Raw genomic sequence first — 19,735 nt, forward strand, 5'->3', positions numbered from 1 at the left:
TTTTAAAGTATTCAGCTTCTGATTGAGTATAACTTTCAAATATAGAAGAATAAAAATATCCATGTTATGCACAAATTTTGAAGAATCTTAGCATGTGAAGATTTTCTATATTATTCTTACATCTTTTTGTAAAGATGCAAATAGATTACATAGGCCCATGTAACTATACATATATGCACATGTTTTTAGTTCAGTCTTGCCCTTAATTCTCTTATGTGATATGTTTTAAATAAATTTCACATTAATTATCCATGTGAACTTAGATAAACTCTTCATGAAATCTAACTTACTTCCAGTTAACTGGTATATGATATTTATTCCAGTGTACTACTATATTTTAATGACAATGAATATCTGTAGAATATTTTCTGTATTTGTGTCTTTAGCAGGGAAATCTGAGCATGAATGATAAAAGTTATAATCAAGGAATGATCATATAAAATCCAAATATATGACTAGGAGACAATTTGTGAAGATTTATGAGATCAAAAATGTTCATAACAAATTCAATAGAAAGTTAAATATTAAAAATATTAAAATAAACTAGCCTCCAACAGATCAGGACTTCTGTTAGTTCAGACTAACCTCCACCTCTAATTTCTCATGTCAGTTTTTCTGACTCAGGCACCTAAATGCTGGACTTGCATGTTAAGTCATGTAATTGAGTCTCAGTGTCCAGCCAACCACAAAATTTTAAAGTACAAATGCAATCACTCTCCCACGTGCATGCCACTGTGGTAGGGACTGCAGGACCTCTTGGAGGAAGGAGGAATATGGAAAAGCTGATAAACCAATGAGCTCTCAAGGTAATGTTAGAAAATATAATTAATTGTGAAGGCAAAAATTGTGATAGAGAAAAAGGACTCAGACAATGATCAGGCTATGAATGATGAGGAGATGTCTTTTCAAGAGAGTGGTTTTTGGTAGGTGATGAAATACACAGAAAGAATCAGAGACAGTTGACTCAGGAGGAGGGAAATCCAGAAGCTAGAATGAATTCATGATTTTCACATAAAAAAAGAAAAACAGGCCCAGGCTCAGAGCAGAGCAGTGACAGCCTCAGAAGGCAGAGAAGGTGTGGGAAGCAGACTGATCACCTGGGTGCTGGCAATCAAACATTAGCAAACCTGGAAAGCTACTTTAGGATAAAGGACAGAGAAAAACACACAGCTGTTTTCACTGGTTCTTAGGTGGAGCACCAAATTTGCAGTTCTATGAAATTCCCCAGTGATGCTGATCCCTATGATCCAGAAACTCACCTGGTACACAAGTGATCCACAGCTGTGAAACCAAAGGCAAAAAGTGTTGATTCATTTTACTATTGCAAACTGTAGTGGAAAGCATCGAGCTGCTCTATGTAGCAGGCTCTGAAAAAAGATCAGTTTGTGAAGCTAAGGAGGATGGAAAACGAAGTATACTGTAAACATGGTGATTTCGGTTTCCTAAAAGCACGCTAGCATCCTTCAGTTTATTTCTTTTAATTTTTTTATCTTTTTAAAATATTTGTTTACTTTTGTATGTGCGTATGTGTTCCTGTATGTATATGTACAAAATATGTTTATACATGTGTGTATGGTAGGTTCCATGTGCACATGTATGAAGGGGCCACATGTCTTTCTAAGTTGCTCTCCACCTTATTTTGGGAGATCGAGTCTCCCATTGTACTTGGAGTTTCCAGGTTTGGCTAGACTGTCTTACCAACTAGCTTTATGTACAGCGGTAAATTATTTGACACAGAATGATTTTAAAAAAATAATGCTATGATGTGTGTTTTGTTGCTTTTCTGTTTTGTTTTCCCAGAATGGGTATTTATTTACATTGTACTTTAAGTCCAGTAACTTAGGAATTTATATATTCTTCTCTTTTTCCTCCATCTCTAGCACTTCTTAATCATCTGATGTTAGACAGTGAGTCGTAAATTATAAGCAAAGGGAAGCCACTTGCTTCCAACTACTTGATCTGCAAATTAGCAATGTCTATTGGGAAGTATAACCCCGTCATAAGAAAATGTCACATTTCTCTCCATTGTTGCAAAGAACTTTAAAAGACTATGCCAAACTGAGTAGGTAAAACACTCCTGTATGGTGGAAGGTGTGTTTCAATATATAGTGGACTGTAAGTCCTTTCTGCCACATTAGACATGTTGGAAAACTAGTTAAATAGTTTAGTATAGAAACTATAATGCCTTGGAATATTGCCAGAATAATCTAATGTACATGGAAAATAGAAAAAGACAAGATCTCCTGAGTAAATTGTTAAGTTGGGGGTGTGGAGATCATAGGAGAAGGTAGAAGGGAAGGGGAGGAAAAGGGGGAGTGGAGAAAATTCTATTGCTCAGTAAAAACTATTTAAAAATAAATAAAGAAAAAGAATATTACCAGAATAAAACATGTAAAGAATGGACAAATTCACAGTGTATTATAGAGATAAAATCTATACCGTTAAGTGGTAGAGGCGATACTACTCACTAAAAGGCCAGACAGAGAAGAAAAATACAAGAACACTTGTGAAAGAAGAAAATTAAATTTTGGCTTAGTAATTTTTAGAAATGCATCGTATATCCAAGAGAAAACAAGTCTCTGTACGGGGCTAGTGTATCGTGATCTCTAGATAGCTTGAGAAGTCAGCGGAAAAAAAGTCTCTGACTGTGCGGAGCTAGTGCATTGTGATCTCTAGATAGCTTGAGAAGTCAGCGGAAAAGAAGTAATATCTAAAATGGAAAGCAACAAAAAACTATCAGCTTGGAATGTCAACAATAATGACTTGAGAATATTTCAAACTCAAAAGAGAAGTGAGAAGCTATGGAAGAGGCCACTAAAGTATGTCTGTGTCATCAGAGAGGGAACACCTAGAAGAGTAGGACAAGAGTCATCATGAAATTCAAGAAAAAACAGTGTTTGAAGAGTGGTCAAGCATGCTCAATATTTCTGATTTTTCAAATAAGGGAAGCAACTGTTACCAAGGCAGTGTGAGACTTTGATAAGAGCATTTGTATCACCTAACACTTTTCCTTGGTCCAAATATGACAATGATGCCAATGAAGAGGATGTAAGGGAAACATTTTTGTTTGATGTTCACTGATGAGACACAGAAGGCTCACTCCTTATTTCTTAACATATTAAATCTTGCAGTTCAGTCAACACGCAGTGAGAAGGCAGATCTATTTGATATGCTATGTGCACATTTGGAAGGCCACACAGAGAAAAACAGTGCCCCGAGCTCTCTGTCATGATCAATTTCAGAATCTGTAAGTGACAAGCAGTTGGATGATTCCAAACCACAAGCATCATGTTCTCTAGCAGTGTATCTATAAATTGGTTCCAAAGAAGTGACAAGCCATCCCTGCAGTGCTTACTTACCAAATTCATGACACAGAATCTGTAAGCATAAAAAACAGTATGCTAGGGTTCAGATCTGTTTACACAGTATTTACAGGTTAAACACTGTGCTCATTGTAGTAGGTTTTTATTTTTTTTTTAGACATGGGCTATGAGAAGTGACCAAGTCCTGAGGTCTCTGAACTCATGACTAGATAAATATCTTTGTTAGGGATATTTCCTAACTGAGCCACTCTGTCAACACACAATAAAAGAGCTTTAATGTGCTTCCTTACCATATTGCTCTTCTACCATTCTGCCATATGAGGATGTAATATCAGGAAGAGCTGGCTCTATCAGACATTAAAATGGTGAATTCTTTGATCTTTATGCCCTACTCATTTTAACTGTGGGAACCAAATTTATGTATTGTCCAATTTCAGGTGTTTTGTTATAATAGCAAAACCGAACTAAGCCAGAGTTGTTTTCCTCTGTGTTTTATAGATTATAACTTGCTGCCACAGAAACTAGAATGTAGAAGTAAGCTTCATTGGTGTTTTTGATTTTAGCCGTTCTGACAGGTGTAAGGTGGTATCTCAAAGTTGTTTTGATATGCATTTCCCTGATCGCTAAGGAGGTTGAGCATGACCTTAAGTGTCTTTTGGCCATTTGAACTTCTTCTGTTGAGAATTCTCTGTTCAGTTCAGTGCCCCATTTTTTAATTGGGTTAATTAGCATTTTAAAGTCTAGTTTCTTGAGTTCTCTATATATTTTGGAGATCAGACCTTTGTCTGTTGCGGGGTTGGTGAAGATCTTCTCCCAGTCAGTGGGTTGCCATTTTGTATTAGTGACAGTGTCCTTTGCTTTACAGAAGCTTCTCAGTTTCAGGAGGTCCCATTGCCTGTTTGGATGCTCACCTTCCTAGACCTGGATGGAGGGGGAAGGACCTTGGACTGCCCACAGGGCAAGGAATCCTGACTGCTCTTTGGACTGGAGAGGAAGGAGGAGGGGAGTGGGGTGTGGGGAGTGGGGCAAAGGGGAGTGAAAAGGGAGGCAGGGAGGAGGAGGAAATTTTTAATAAAAAAAAGAAGAAGAAAAAGACATTTATGTGACAAAAAAAAAGAAGTAAGCCTCAAGGAATAACTGAAGTGTGGATGTGGCTGTGGCAGAGAGGACAGAGAAGACCTTTGTTGGGATGAAGAGTTAAAGAATAAGGACCAATGAAAACATTTGTGTGCTTTTCTGCTTTTTACTGTGTGTGAAATAGAAGATTCTGGACAGTTACGAACAGAACATTAATATGATTTGACTGATGTCAAGACACATACTTGCTTTCTCTGAGGAGCCAAGATTCTGGCATTCTTTGTGGGTTTTGTTTGTTTGTTTGTTTTAGGAAAACACAAAGTTTGTAGTAGTAAGGGCAGCGGCGGGGCTGCGTCCCCAAACCCCAGCCGCCTGCCCGGCTAGCTCAGTCGGTAGAGCATGAGACTCTTAATCTCAGGGTCGTGGGTTCGAGCCCCACGTTGGGTGCCATTTGTAGTAATAAGGGGCGGCGGGGCTGCGTCCCCAACCCCCAGCCGCATGGCTAGCTTTACCCGAAATAATTACACAGACACTGTATTCATTTAATCACTGCTTGGCCCTTAGCTCTAGCCCTTACTGGCTAATTCTGATATCCCAATCAACCCATCTCTAATAATCTGTGGCACCAGTCTTACTGGGAAGATTCTAGCCTAAGTCCATCCTGGGTCAGAGCTTCATAGCGTGCATCTTCCCTGGAGCGGGTAGCATGGCGTCTCTCTTCACTTCCTGCTCCGCCGGCGACTAGACTCCTGGTCGCGTAGAGGGCTGTTGCCTGGGACAGTGATCTGTAAGTTTTTCCCCTTTAAATAAATATCACCCTATTAATCATAATCCCAAATTGGTGTGGCATTGTTTGTGACTTACGCCTTCAAAAGTTGTTGCAGTAATTTGTTGCCTAGCAGTGAGTTTATTCTTTTTTCCCTGGAAATGTAGCTTAAGATGGGTGGCAAAGAAACCATAAAACACGACAAACAATTCTGTGTTATCAAATAGAAGGAAGTTGCTCACAGAAAACTATTAAGGGAGACATTTGCCTAGGTGGCATTTCTAACATTTATCTGTTTCCTAATTATACCCAAGAATAACGCATTTGAAGCAGAAAATATATTCGCAGCTTTGCAAATTCTTATCTAAATTAAATACTTAAAAAAGAAAAAAATCTTTGCAATCTCAAAAGTCTCTTAAACTTCAACTCAAGTAGTTTGTTCCAACGTACATTACTGCCTTAATAATGCCAGAGCAACTGAGACAAAACTGCACACACTGAAAGCACGCTACTCATGCTTCCAAGTGTGTTTTAGAACAGCTTGTGGCTGGCAATGCTTTGTTTAAAACAGAGTAAGCATTTTTCTTATATATAAACGATCACACCGTATTATTAGTGGTTTTACTGTCTCTTTTCTTAGCAGTCTAAGGTTGTCATAACTGCAAATATTGAGTGCAATGATAGCCTGTAAATTACTTATGTCTCATTCCTCTCTGGAACTTGCTAAATTAAAGAAATATATCCTGCTGTAATTACATGGAGTGCGGTCCTAATGCAGCAGATACATTCCATAAGGTACAGAGTACATTTAATGAAGAGGGAAGCCTACAGTATGATAGTCCTCCATGGTGACCAGGACTACTAGATAAGTAAGACATTAAATCAAACATTAATAAAATGTGAATTACCAGAGACCATTTTTCATTTGGATGATAAACAAATTATTGCATACCACAGTTAAGCTAAAGAAAAGCTCACCTAAAATTCAAGCTATAAAACAAATATGCACATTTTGAAGTGTATGAAAGTGTTTTCAAACAACTATCTATATTTTTAAAGAGCATAGTTATTTTCCACACCACAAATTAGTTATAAGATTATCATATTTAATAAGAGTACAATATTTTCACATAATTTTAGTTAAAATAATATATATGTATATATATATAGTGTTCACATATAGACATATTTGGGGATATATTAGATCTTCTTATCAGATGTTAAGTATCAAGATAAAAGAAATATTCTATTACTGATTTATCCCACAGTAATTCAGAATCTCTTTATCTAATATATTTGCAGTCTTATTTGTTTTCTAGAAGACTATTTTGTTATGCTTTGGTAATATTCATTTTTCAAAATCACCAGTGGATTGGCTGATTGAAAGAAATTGCATTCTTTATATGTAAGTGCCACAGCTCCCAGCTATAATAACCTTATTTAACCAAGCACTATTTTGTTATGAAAATACAATGTAATCTTAGCAATGACCTTGGTAATCTATATAAAATTGCTTAATACAATCTTTTGATTTATTTAAAACTTGCATGAGTCCCACTAACTAAGGCATCTTTGAATAATTCTAATATATAACTCAGGATTTTCCTGGAAGTAAGTAGTGAGTTAGACTGTCAATAATACAATATGGTATTATAATCATGAATGCTTATATTTAGTTTATGAAGGTACACTTTGGTGCTTAATACTGTACTTGTAATATTGCTGAGAGAATCTCATATCCCTGCCAACCATGTGATAATAATGTGAAAAATCAATGCTAACTCACTCATCTAAAATCAAATGTGATAGAAACAATCACGGAATTTTAAATTAACTTGAACTTATATTTGAGCATGCTTACAAATAACAATAACAAAATATATAACCACTTCAAACTCTGGAGATATTTGGGGGAAAGTGCATTCTAATCCTCTGATGTGAAATATGCATGTATTTGCTTGTGTTAGGAGATTTGCATGAGTGCTTGAACAAATGCAATATCCAGTATTGCCAGCATCTCAATAGCAATCATTTGTCAGCAACCACGGGCATGTGGATATTCTGATCACCCAAGCAAGAAGCAAAAAACAGAGCTCCGTTTACAAGGAAAGCAAAACATTGTTAATAAGCAAGATTAAATGATGAAAGGCAGTTTTCTAGAATAATTAAGCTTGCAGAATATGTATTTTAACATCTGCACATGAAGAATATGGAAGAAAAAGGAAGAGGGAGAGTGAGAAACAATGGGAAAGGGAGAAGAAAAGGAGAGGGAGAGGGAAGAAGTGTAATAAGCAGGTAGAGAGAGTGAAGAAAGGGCTCTTACCATAAGTCAGTCTATTCCCTACTCCCTAGAAATAGGAAATGTTCTAGTACAAAATTATCCATTATCAGCCATTCTCCAGTGGTAATTAGGGAGCTTTTCTAACTTTAAGGTAAAAAGAAGAGCTTCTAGAAAGTTTTGTTTTAGTTAGATTTTTTTTAATGGTCTGTATAAAACTACTTTTCCAAATAGCATAAATCTATAATTTCAGTGAGAGTAATCATGCTTCAATAATCAGTCTTTTTCTCTACAATTTATTCCCAGTTATAGAACACTTTACATTATTTTTTACCCTTCACCATCGGATTTGTAATGCTTTAGTTTAATACCTTCTTAAAATTTGTGCTCAGCTGATATTCATTCTGGAGGCCATTCTTGCTTTTATGCACCACAGAAACAAGAAGAAAGGACATCAAAGTTTTTATAGCCTAAGGAGATTTCAGAATCCTTCTGCAATTGTCTGTGTTATTCACGGCACAGGGGTGGCAAATGGACGTACAATAGCAACATAGATTTTTTTTTGTTGTCACAATGGTACTTTGCTAGTTTCAGTTTGAATATATGGAATATCACACTTATTTAAATTATACTGTTATATGAAAATTTTACCAATCTTTGTGGCTTCTGCAATATTTGCTTTAATTCTTTATGATTTCAGTATATATGCTTTTCTTCCTTTACCCAGTATTAAGCTCATGGATGAGACAGTGTAACAAAACAGATCAACTAGAGAAAAGCTTGCTATTTTCATTCCGTATGGGTTTTAGGGAATAGGAGTCCTCAAATACAAAGAATCAAAGAAATGTGGAGATGCATGTTTGTGTTAACAGTTCAGAAGTGAGATTGATAGGGGAGGGGATGAGCTCTATACCAGTCTGAGAAGACATCTGGTAAAAACCCGTTTTCACAATTTCTTCTCGAGAACTCTGTCTCTTCCTTGCTCTGTTCTGGGTATGCAAAAGACCTGTCACAGGAGTATGACCTAAGTTATAAGAGGGTCACATGATTCTCCTATGGCCTACTTCAGTGGAGAATGGCAAGGTGAGGTCTAAAGATTTCCTTCTGCTGCTGTCTCAAATTCCAGTGTGTTTGCGTGGAGGGTAACTTGTTCTGAAACTCATAATATTGTCATGCATTTCCCCTACTCCCTTAATCTCACATTAGCAATGTATATTGATGTATTCACTGTACCATAAGATTAAAAGACAAATGAAACTTGAGAAATAATAAATCTGTAAGGAGAACTGCCGAGCTTTTATGATCATTTTCATAACAAGTTAGAATGATGTGTTTGTATTCCTGTAGCAAATGAAGCAAAGTAATTATTTAACATGTAAATTAAAGAAGCTTGATAAACTACTGAATGTGGAAGGCACTCAGAGGAGACTCAACCCAGACGAAAACACTTATTTATCAGTTCACTGGTTACTGCACGGCTTCAGATGGGCTGCTGAGCTCCTTAGCATCGCGTTCCACTCTTTAACGTTAACACGTAAGACAGGTGAACTTCGACGGCTTCCATTTTATTAAAGTTTGTGTATTGGGAGTTGGAAAGGTTGAAGTAATTTTATGTGAAAAACACATCCAATGATACTAATTTTTTTTTCTTTGGTTTTTCAAGACAGGGATTCTTTGTGTAACAGTCCTAGCTGTCCTGGAAGTTGGTACATAGACCAGGCCTGTCTCTGCCTCCTCAGTGCTGTGAATAAAGGCATGCAGCACAGCCCCAAGCTGATACTAAATTTAATATATGCTTTATATTAAAAAATTTGTTAATTTGTACCCAAAAATTAATAAACATTTGAAGGAAAATTACTATTTTCTGGATTTTTATTACAAATTAACCCATCACATAAAAAGTATGAAAAAGAAAAAGACATGGGGTGCAGCAAATAAAATATGATATAAACATGTTACTTAACCTTGACTATATATATTCATATGTCTCAATATATCTCTGTATGTTCATTATGTATGATATGTAAATCCATATGTGTGTGCATATTTATGTGCACATGAACACACACCATGCCATGCATGTGGACATCACAGGACAGCCTTGATTGTCACATCAGTTCTCACTTTTCACATTTTTTGAGACAGGTTTTCCTGCTGTTCTTCAGAAATGTATGCCAGACTGCCTATTACTCAAGCTTCTTGGAATTCTCCTGTCTCTATCTCCCATCTTGCTGAAAGAATAGTGGGTTAATAGATAAATATATTAAATCGCCTTGCTTTGCATGGTTCTACAATCCAAACACAGATCCTCCCATTTGCACAGCAAACTCTTGAACCACTGGGACATTTTCCCAGTCCATTCTTATCCCAATCTCTTCATGTTTTATCACCATTATTTTCTTACATAGCTCTTTGAGAATTTCATCCAAGTATATATTTATATAATTTCTACTCTGTTCTTTCTCTCCTTTGTCTTGTGTTTTTCTGTAATGGTCTCTGTCTACTGCAAAAGGAAATTTCTTTGATGAGAGATGAGAGCTCCAGTTATTTGTGACTATAAGGAGAAGTGTTTAGAATGCAGTTGGGACTTACACTGATTGGGGAATGTGGCAGTATTCGGTTCCCCTCTATGAATTGCTCGGTAGCTTTACAATACCCGGTATGAATTCCCTTTTACTGAGTTGGTATTGGTTGCTGCCGAGACATGCGTTTATCTTGCCATTCTAGTCATTGTGATTTATAAGCTTGACAGTTGGCTAAGACTGGTGATGCTTTTCTCCCTGGGCAGCTTGCAAAGCAGTATCAGATACCATGAGAACTAGTCCTCGGGGGGAGGGTGATTTCCAGGTCACTTTCTGTGTGGGTTTTTTTTTTTATTTTTTTTTTTCGAGACAGGAGTGTTTTAATAAAAACAAATTGTTATTTTTCAATAATGGGTGTAATGTAACTTTTCTAGCATCTTATATTGCATTTAAAAAACTGGCTTTGTGGGAGCCTAGGCAGTTTGGATGCTCAACTTACTAGACCTGGATGGAGGTGGGGGTTCCTTGGACTTCCCACAGGACAGGGAACCCTGATTGCTTCTCGGGCTGGGGGGGGGGACTTAATTGGGGGAGGGGGAGGGAAATGGGAGGCGGTGGCGGGGAAGAGACAGAAATCTTTAATAAATAAATAAATTAAAAAAAAGATGCTGCTACTGGAAAGGGATACAGTAATTCCCTTTTGAATAAGTGATGTACATTCTCTGGAATTTCATCATGGACCCTCTCATCTATCAAGAAGCAGTATTGCTAAGGAAACAAGAAAAGGAACAAAGGGTGCGCTGCTTTTCAGCATGATGATGCTGACAGTAAAGAATTGAGTTCCTGCCTTTCCGAAACCAGAAGCCAGAGAGTGGGCACTAGAAACCAAAAAGGCAGTGCTGAAAAGTACCCACAGCCTCAGAAAAAAGGTCCACATGTGTTCAGCCTTTAGGTGGTCCAGGCCCCTGAGCCTCTCGAATCCCCTTTTAAGAACGCCCCCAGGAAAATGCACTGCTCTGTACACAAGGTTGACTACTGTGACTTAATCACGTTTCCCCTTGGCCACTGAGTCAGTCATGAAGTAAATAACAAAAACACACTTGAGTTCATGTTGGACTTCAAGGCCAACCGAAAGCAGAACAGGCAGACTGTACAGCGACTCTGTGACATTGATGTGGTCAAAGTCAATACCTTAATCACACCTGAGGGAGGCAAGAAGGCATATGTTCAGCTAGCTTATGATTATGTTGCTTTGGATGTTGCCAATAAAATTGAAATCATCTAAACTGACTCCAGCTGGCTAATTCTAAATACACATTTTTAAGCATAAAAAAAGAAAGAAACAGCATGTCAAGTTAGGTAAGAATATAGATTTTGTATGCTGTTAACTAGCTTCAAACCCCACCTTGGTAGTTAGGGTGGCACCTACCGGTAGTCTCACATCTTTAAGACAGTGTGATAAGAAAATCACAAATAAAATTTATCAAAAACACCTTATTGAATTTTATATATTATAAATTATGAGACTTTGGAGAAGAAATCTGAGCTCTCAGTGCTTGAGAGTGAAAAAAAAAGACAGAGTATCGGGAAATCAATATTAGTGACACAATTTAAAATATCTGAAAAGAAAAGCAACCAAGGAAAGCAGGACTGAGGGGAGGTGCCCTAGAAGAAGAGGAAGAGAATGCAGAGAAAAAAGAGTCAGGTCGCAAGGGAAGCTGGAGGTGAAAAGAGGAGGCACATGCTTCCCTAACCATAATTCAGCAGTTTTATATCTACAACAAAAGTATTATCCTTGAGAGATTACTTGCTCCATTGGTTTTAATAAGTATTTTAAAGAAAGTCAAGGTGGCATTATTCTTCTACTAAAATTCAAAGCGATGGAGGAAAACAATTTTCCCATGGAAATGAGCAATTTTGTGAACCTCCTAAAGAGCATATGGTCCCCACTAATCTAGTGACTTAATCCTCTCCTTCGGGTCTCTTATTCTATTTCAGGTTATCTAGCCTTAGCCTCAAGCCAGGACTAGCACTAAGCCATGTAAGACAGATGGGTTGCTACCCAGTCAAGATTTCCAGGGAAATCATTTCCACAGCCTCTCAACATTAATCAAAGTAAGCAACCCAGGCCTCAGAAACAGCAACATACCACACACAGGTGAAACTTAGTACACTTTTCAATGAACAAGATACAATGCTTCCTTTCCTTTTATGAAAAATATATTCAGACTGGTTGAAAGCTTATATCAGTAAACCACTAACTCTGTGTGTCAGGATGCATTTTCATTAAATATATATTCAACCCAAATGATAATTATTAACATGAAGCAAAAAGGAAGAATATAAGTCCCTGGGGCAGAATGGAATAAAACTATTAGTCCAGGTGTCTCTTCCTTACCTTGTGCGTTTGTTGCCCCACTTGGCCTCATGTTCTTGATGGATATCTTGAAGAAGTGGTCAGACATCAGGTTCACGGTTATTTATCCCAAAATCTCAAGGTGGCACACAAAATCCTTCAAGTCTGGAAACTCATCCAGGCACTTGGTTTCCAATGTGTGACTATGGTTAAGACATCATAAGTGGCAAAGGCCACAGATTTGAGCTTTTCTTATTCTTGTAAACCATGAGAAGTCCCTGGGATCACTGAGGATTTTTTTACTGTGTCCCAAGTAGTAAGACTTTAGGCTTTCATAGTCATACGTGTAGCAGAGGCATACCAGTTGCTTTTGGAAATCTGGTTCTGCATAACATCCACTAGTTTCTGTTCTTCTTCATCATCGCCATATATGTATTTGAAAGTAATAAAGCCCACAGTTCCATTACTCTTTGTGAGATTCTTCTTTACATCCATAAGATAGGGCAACTTATAATGACCTTAATCGAGCTTGAATTTCACACCCAGGCACAGGCTTTTGTCTTAATTAACCCAGCAAGAATTTCATACATATATGCAATGTGCTTTGATTATATTAACTTTGACTCTTCCTCAACTCCCCTCATGTCTTAGTCACATCAGCTTCATGTCCTTTATATTGTTTTATAACATGACAAGTCTAGTTTATGACTGCCCATAGATTCATGGGTATGGGACCATACCCTGAGATACAGTGGATCTACTGGGAGCCACATCCTTAAAGAAAACTGATTACCTCTCAAGCAGTCGTCAACCCTAAATAACTTTTCAAGTAGGATTTCAGGCTTGTGACCCCCTCCCACTTCTAAGCTAAAATGCTAATTGGATAGATTTTATGTAGGTCTTGTGGAGACAACCACAGTTGCCAAGAGTTCTTTAGTGCAGTGGTCCTATCAAGTCCAGGAGACAGAGTTTTCCTCTATTCTCCCCTGACCTCTGCTTTCATAATCTCCCAGAGCTGTTATTGCAAGATAATCCACTACCCTTGGGGTGGAAGGAGAAAGTGTGATATAATTGTTCCATTTATGGTTTAGTACTACATAGACACTTATTCTTATGAAACAGAACTAAAATAAAATACAGAAAATCCTCTGCACACTCAGATTTTTGGTTTGTTTTGTTTGTTATTGTTTTTTTTATTTCTATTGAGCTCTACATTTTTTCTCTTCTCCCCTTCCCACCTCTCCCCTCCCCTTTAACCCTCACCCAGTTTTTAAGATTTCCTATCATCTGGCATAGTGGCAAATACCTTTAATCCTAGAACTTGGAAGGCCAATGTAGGCAGATCTCTGAGCTTTGCCTAAAGAGAAAGTTCTAGGAAAACCAAGGCTATACAGAGAAACCTTGTCTTGAAAAACAAACAAGCACAAACGACTTCTAATAGCTTTTCTTTATCCTACTGTACTTTTACAAATAATCAAAATTGCATGCATCAAGTGTTTTATTGCAGAAAAATCTGGTAAACTAAGTAATATCACCCAAAATTTGAAAATGGAAAAAAGTAGCAATTCAGAAGTGCATGAACTGTATAATTCAACAAATGGTTCTGTCATCACTGGAGGTCAGCATATAGAAAAATGCAAATAGATCTTTATCTATCACCCTGTACAAAATTCAAATCCAAGCGGATCAAAGACCTCAACATAAATTCAGCTACATTGAAGCTGATAGATGAGAAAGTGAAAAGTAGCCTTGAATATGTTGACATAGGAGACAACTTTTTGAATAATAACACCAGTAGCACAGACATTGAGATTGAAAATTATTAATGTTATCTTCTGAAACTGAAAAGTTTCTGTAAGGCAAAGGATACTGTAAATAAGACAAAATGGAAGCATAGAGTGTGGGAAAAGATCATCACCAACTTCACATCTGAGAGAGGACTGATCTATAAGATATTTAAAGAATTCAAGAAAATAGACATCAAAATACCAAATAATTCAATTTAAAGATGAGGTACGGATTTAAACAGAGAATTCTCTACAGACGAAGCTCAAATGGCTGAGGTACACTTAAAGAATTGTTCAACATCCTTATTCATCAGGGAAATGTAAATAAAAATGACTGAGATACCATCTTACCCCTAGGATCAAAAACACTGATGACAGCTTATGTTGGAGAGGATATGAAATAAGGGAACACTCCTTCAATGCTTGTAGGAGTGCAAACATGTACAGTTACTTTGGAAATTTTTTTGGTGGTTTTAAAGATAATTTGAAAGTAATCTACCTCAAGAACAGTTGTAAGGAGGGCCATTAGTTTGTTGATGCCGAGCCCCAAAATAATCTCATAGAAAACATATTATTTAAATCAATGCTTGGTCCATTAGCTCTAGCTTCTTGTTTGTTAACTCTTACATCTTAATTTAACCCATCTCCATTCATCTGTGCATCACTACAAGGTCCATGGCTTATCAGCAAAGTTTCAGCATGTCTGTCTCTAGAGGGGTTACATGGCTTCTCTCTGACTCCGCCCTTCTTTCTCCCAGCATTCAAATTAATTTTGTGCGACTAGCTAAGTTCTGCCCTGCTATAGGTCCAAGGCAGTGTCTTTAGTAACTAATGATATTCATGGCATATAGAAGAAAATTCCACATCAAAGAACTAGCTACAGCAATCTTGGTCAGATACCAACAAAATTTTCAATCATATCATAAGTACACCTACTCAGCTAGGTTCATAGCAGCATTATTTGTAGTAGCCAGACTCTGAAACTACCTATATACTCCCCAACCAAAAAAATATGGATAAAGAAAATGTGGTATATTTACACAATGGAATGCTACTCAGCAATAAAAAATAATGATATCATAAAATTATTAGGAAAATGGATATAACTAGAAAATAATCATCCTAAATGAGGTAACCCAGACTCATAAAGACAAATATAATTTGTACTCACACATAAGTGGATATTAGTTGTAAAGTAAAAGATAATCAGGCTACAATCCACAGTCCAAGTAAAGCTAGGTAACAAGGAAAGTGCAAAGAGAGATGCATTGACTTCCCTGGAAAATGGAAATAAAAGAGATCTCTTCGGTAAACTGGGAATTTTGAGGTAGGGGTTGGAGAAGATGGTGGTATGGGAGCATGAATGATGGGGTTGAGAGGGTTGGAGCAAAGATGGAAGGGGACAGTAATAAAAGAGATATCTTGATGGGGATATTATGGGGTTAGGGAGACACCTGGTGCCAGGGAACTCCCAGAAAACCACAAGACCCAAACTAAGACTCCTAGCAGTAGTGGAGAGGGTGCCTTAACTGCCCGTCTCCTGTAATCAGATTGGTGACTATCTTAATTGTATTCAGAGAGCCTTTGTCCAGTACCTGATGGAACTAAATACAGAAATCCACAGCCAAGCATTGGGTCAAACTACTGGAGTACTCTTGAAGAGACAGAAGAAAGATTCTAAGAGTCAGGGGTCAAGGCCATCACAGAGGAACTCATAGAGACAGCTGACCTGAGCTCATGGGAGCTCACTGACTCTGGATCAATAGCTCGAAAGCCTATATAGGATCAACCTAGACCCTCTACTTGTGTGTGGCAATTGTATAACTTGGTCTGTTGCGGGGCTATTAGCAATGGGATCAGGACCTGTTCCTGACTTTTAAACTGGCTTTTGGGTATCCAATACCCAAGCTAAGCTGCCTTAAGCAGCCTTGATGTGGGGGGGAGGACCTTGATGCTGCCTCAACTTGATGTGCCTTGTTTTGTTGAATTCCACGGGAGGCCTGTCCCTGGCTGAGTGGAGACATACGAAGAGTGGATGAGGAGTAAAAGGGAGGTGGGAAAAGGATGGGAGGAGAGGAGGGAGGGGAAACTGTGTTCAGTATGTAAAATAAATGAAAACAATAAAAATATAAATAAAATAGAAGAACAAAAGTAACAGGATATGCTAATACTTGTTGGGATATTTTGCTATGTTTAAAGCATTATTCTAAAAATGGTTCTTCTTCCTTTTTTTGTTACACCTATTTATTATTCAATAAAACAATGAGTTAGCTATCAACCTTTAATTTCAATGTAACATTTGTTTTTCATATCATTATAAAAATATGTGCCCTTTGCTATTAGAACACTTAACATGTAATGATGACAATGATATTTTTCTATTCATAATGAACTTGCATTTTATGAATGATTAGCAGCACAGAGCACAGGCTCATATTTAGAATATTTTACTGAATTATTAAAAGAATGTTTATTTTATGATGAAACATCAGTAATAACAGGAACATCCAAATCTTGGTTGTAAACAATAATATGATTCAAGATATGTTTAGAGCACTCTCATGAACTTTGTCCCAACTATAATACTATAGTTAATTCTGAATAATATGTGGATACATCCTTATACACACAGAGGTATATAGATAGTCATTTATAGATAGTTAATAAATGCATATTCACACATAAATAAACACACTTAGTACTCAACTACCCATGTGAAGTCTCATTTTAAATAGTTAAACTGGATATATGACCAATAATTCTAGTATTCTAAGTTATGGATTCATCTTAATAAATATGCCTAAACTAATGAATTTGTCAAGACAGTCATTAAATCAGTTAAAGATTAATGGTAAGCTATTCACTACACTTAGTAAATTCTTATCAAATATGTGCAATACTTTCATGATCTTATAAAAGAAACTAAATTATCTGCAATGCCAAAGGAAAGAATAAACAATCACTCTTATGCACGTGAAAAATTCATTATGGCATTGTTTTCCATTGTAAACATATTTAAGTAAATGTTTTGTGTATTTTAATATTTTTCTGAGCACACATTTTAATTTTTATGCTTTGCCATTGTTTTGCTTCATTGTTTATTTTCTTCTTAGTGAGTAGTGTTATAAGGTAAATGTTTATTTTCTTCAGTTTGATTGGTAAACATTTTTAAGTTTAGTGATTTAAGGACTATTTTTGTCCTCCCCTAAAATATCCGAGTGCAAGCAAGAAAAAAAAATCAGAGAAGAGAGTTCCTCTTTTTCAAGCTTTAATTACACAATGTGAACTAGCATTTTATTGAAGAAAAGCTTTCCCTCATGTTTGTTCATTGCAAGAATTCTATATTAAATATAAAATCCTCCCTCTGGGATTGGACGGACTTTAGCTGAGTGTGATACATTTTCTTCCTTAGAAATTGTTTTGAGATTCTTTAAGATGAAAGATCTATATAAAAGTTATTATTATTGGTTACCTGTCTTGGCTGCTTGATTCCTATATTGACTATTTCCCCAAAGTAATTTTCATTAAACCTTACACAGTTACACTGCTGGAACCTCACCTCCTTGTGTTTCTTTCAGTCAGCATGATCGGATTCAGAAATGCATAGGCAAAGGGCATGCTTCTTTTGATTGATTTAAGGAAGCAGGTGGGAAATCTTGTAACCTGACTTTTTTTTTCCTGCATGTCTTTCCTTTCAAGTTTTTCAATCTGATATAAAAGACACGGTAGTCTCTAATCATACTCTAATCTCTACTGGTCTAAATCCAAATAATTTCTTCCTACTCCCTGCTCAGTTGATACTTAAATCCCTTATTATTCAATGATCCCATTTTAAAACTCTGCTTGGGAAAGCAGTGGCGACTTTTGATGCTAATCCTATTCAGTCCGCTGACTATATCCCCTTCAGGGAAATGACCAAGTATTTCTAATGGAGTAAATATACAGCAGGGCCGATCATAAAATAGAAAAGAAAGCAAAGTTGGAATTTTCAAAACCACAGATAACAAAAATAGAATTCTTATATTAAAATTCCAGCATATTTTCTCTGATGAGCTATCTACTCATTCCATTAAAAATAACAAGTCATACCCTTTATTAGCAGATTCACTGGAATGATTGTAGAAGAAACATTTGGTTTATATTCAGATACTGGACTAACAAATCCTGAGTTCACCCCTTCATTAAGAATTAACTTTACCATATTATATACTCAAAATTTTAATAAACATATTAATTAGATAATTATCTTAAGATTGTATCTCTTTGTATCTATATTTGGAAGATTTAGTAGGCCAAGGGAACAAAAGGAAAGGAGAATCTGTTGCATAGAAAGCTTCAGGTTGAGTGTAAGAAGATCTTTTCATACCTGTAAGTCTTTCAGGGCTGGGTTCAAAAGTGAATATACAAAATTTGATGAAATAAACAAATTTGTTTTCAAAATACATGAAATTTATCCTAAAAATAATGTTCTTTTGCTAAAATAATCTAGGGCAGTTTTCATTTCTTGTAACAAGAACAAACAAAATATCAGTCCTTTATCTCTTTTTTCTTACTGAATCAATGCTAGTCTTACTGAACACCTAAATGGTCTCCCATTCCTTATCTATGGATTGCCATTCACAATTATCAAAGCCAAAACTCTAACAAACTCCTGCATAATTTTCTCCCTCCAAGGATAAGTAACTCTTTGCTTCTTCTGTTACTTCCGAACCTACATTTACTTTCACCATCACAGTAATCACGGTGGTTTCTAATTTGCAATTTCATCTTTTCTATTACAGTTTAGTTTTATGAGTTGAGGATTTATAGTGTATTAAAGATATTAACAGAAGCAACAAGAAACTTTTGTTCAAAAAGACCTTGTGAAAGAATGACTGGAAATATTACTAGGTAACTGGTCTTTCTTCCATTGTCAACTATTCTCAAAGCTAATCATAAATTCTTATCCCATGACATAATAATATTATTTAAATACAAGTTTATATTAATTACCTTTCTATTACTGTGATATGTTTGTTGTAAGAAGTTGGCCCCTTGTTTGTCCCGGCCGCCCAGCTAGCTTACACCTGAAATAACCACACAGAAACTGTATTAATTAAAACACTGCTTGGACATTAGCTCTAACTTCTTATTGGCTAACTCTACATATTAGTTTAACCCATCTCCATTAATCCATGTATTGCCATGTAGTAGTGGCTTACTGGAGATTTTAAGCAGCGTCCACCTCAGGCAGAGGATCCATGGTTTCTCTGACTCTGCCTTTCTTTCTCCCAGAATTCAGTTCTGTTTTCTCCACCTACCTAAGTTCTTCCCTATAAACTAATCCAAGGCAGTTTCTTTATTCATTAACCAATGAAAGTAGCACACAAACAGAAGGAACTCCTATACCAGTGATAAAATGCTGTGATCACACCAATCTATGGGAAAGTTTATTTGGATTTATTGTTCCAGAAGAATAGGAGTTGACAGAGAATTCAAGTAGAAGCCATGACAGCAGGAACACCTGAAAGTTTACATTGTGAACCACAAGCAGGAAACAGAGAAAACACTGGGGATGCTGGGGATGGTAAAGGCATTGGAACCTCAAAGCCCACCCCAAGTGACATATTTTCTCCAGCAAAGCCAC

This window comes from Microtus pennsylvanicus, chromosome 1 (assembly GCF_037038515.1).
Source record: "Microtus pennsylvanicus isolate mMicPen1 chromosome 1, mMicPen1.hap1, whole genome shotgun sequence".
NCBI classification, from domain to species: Eukaryota; Metazoa; Chordata; class Mammalia; order Rodentia; family Cricetidae; genus Microtus; species Microtus pennsylvanicus.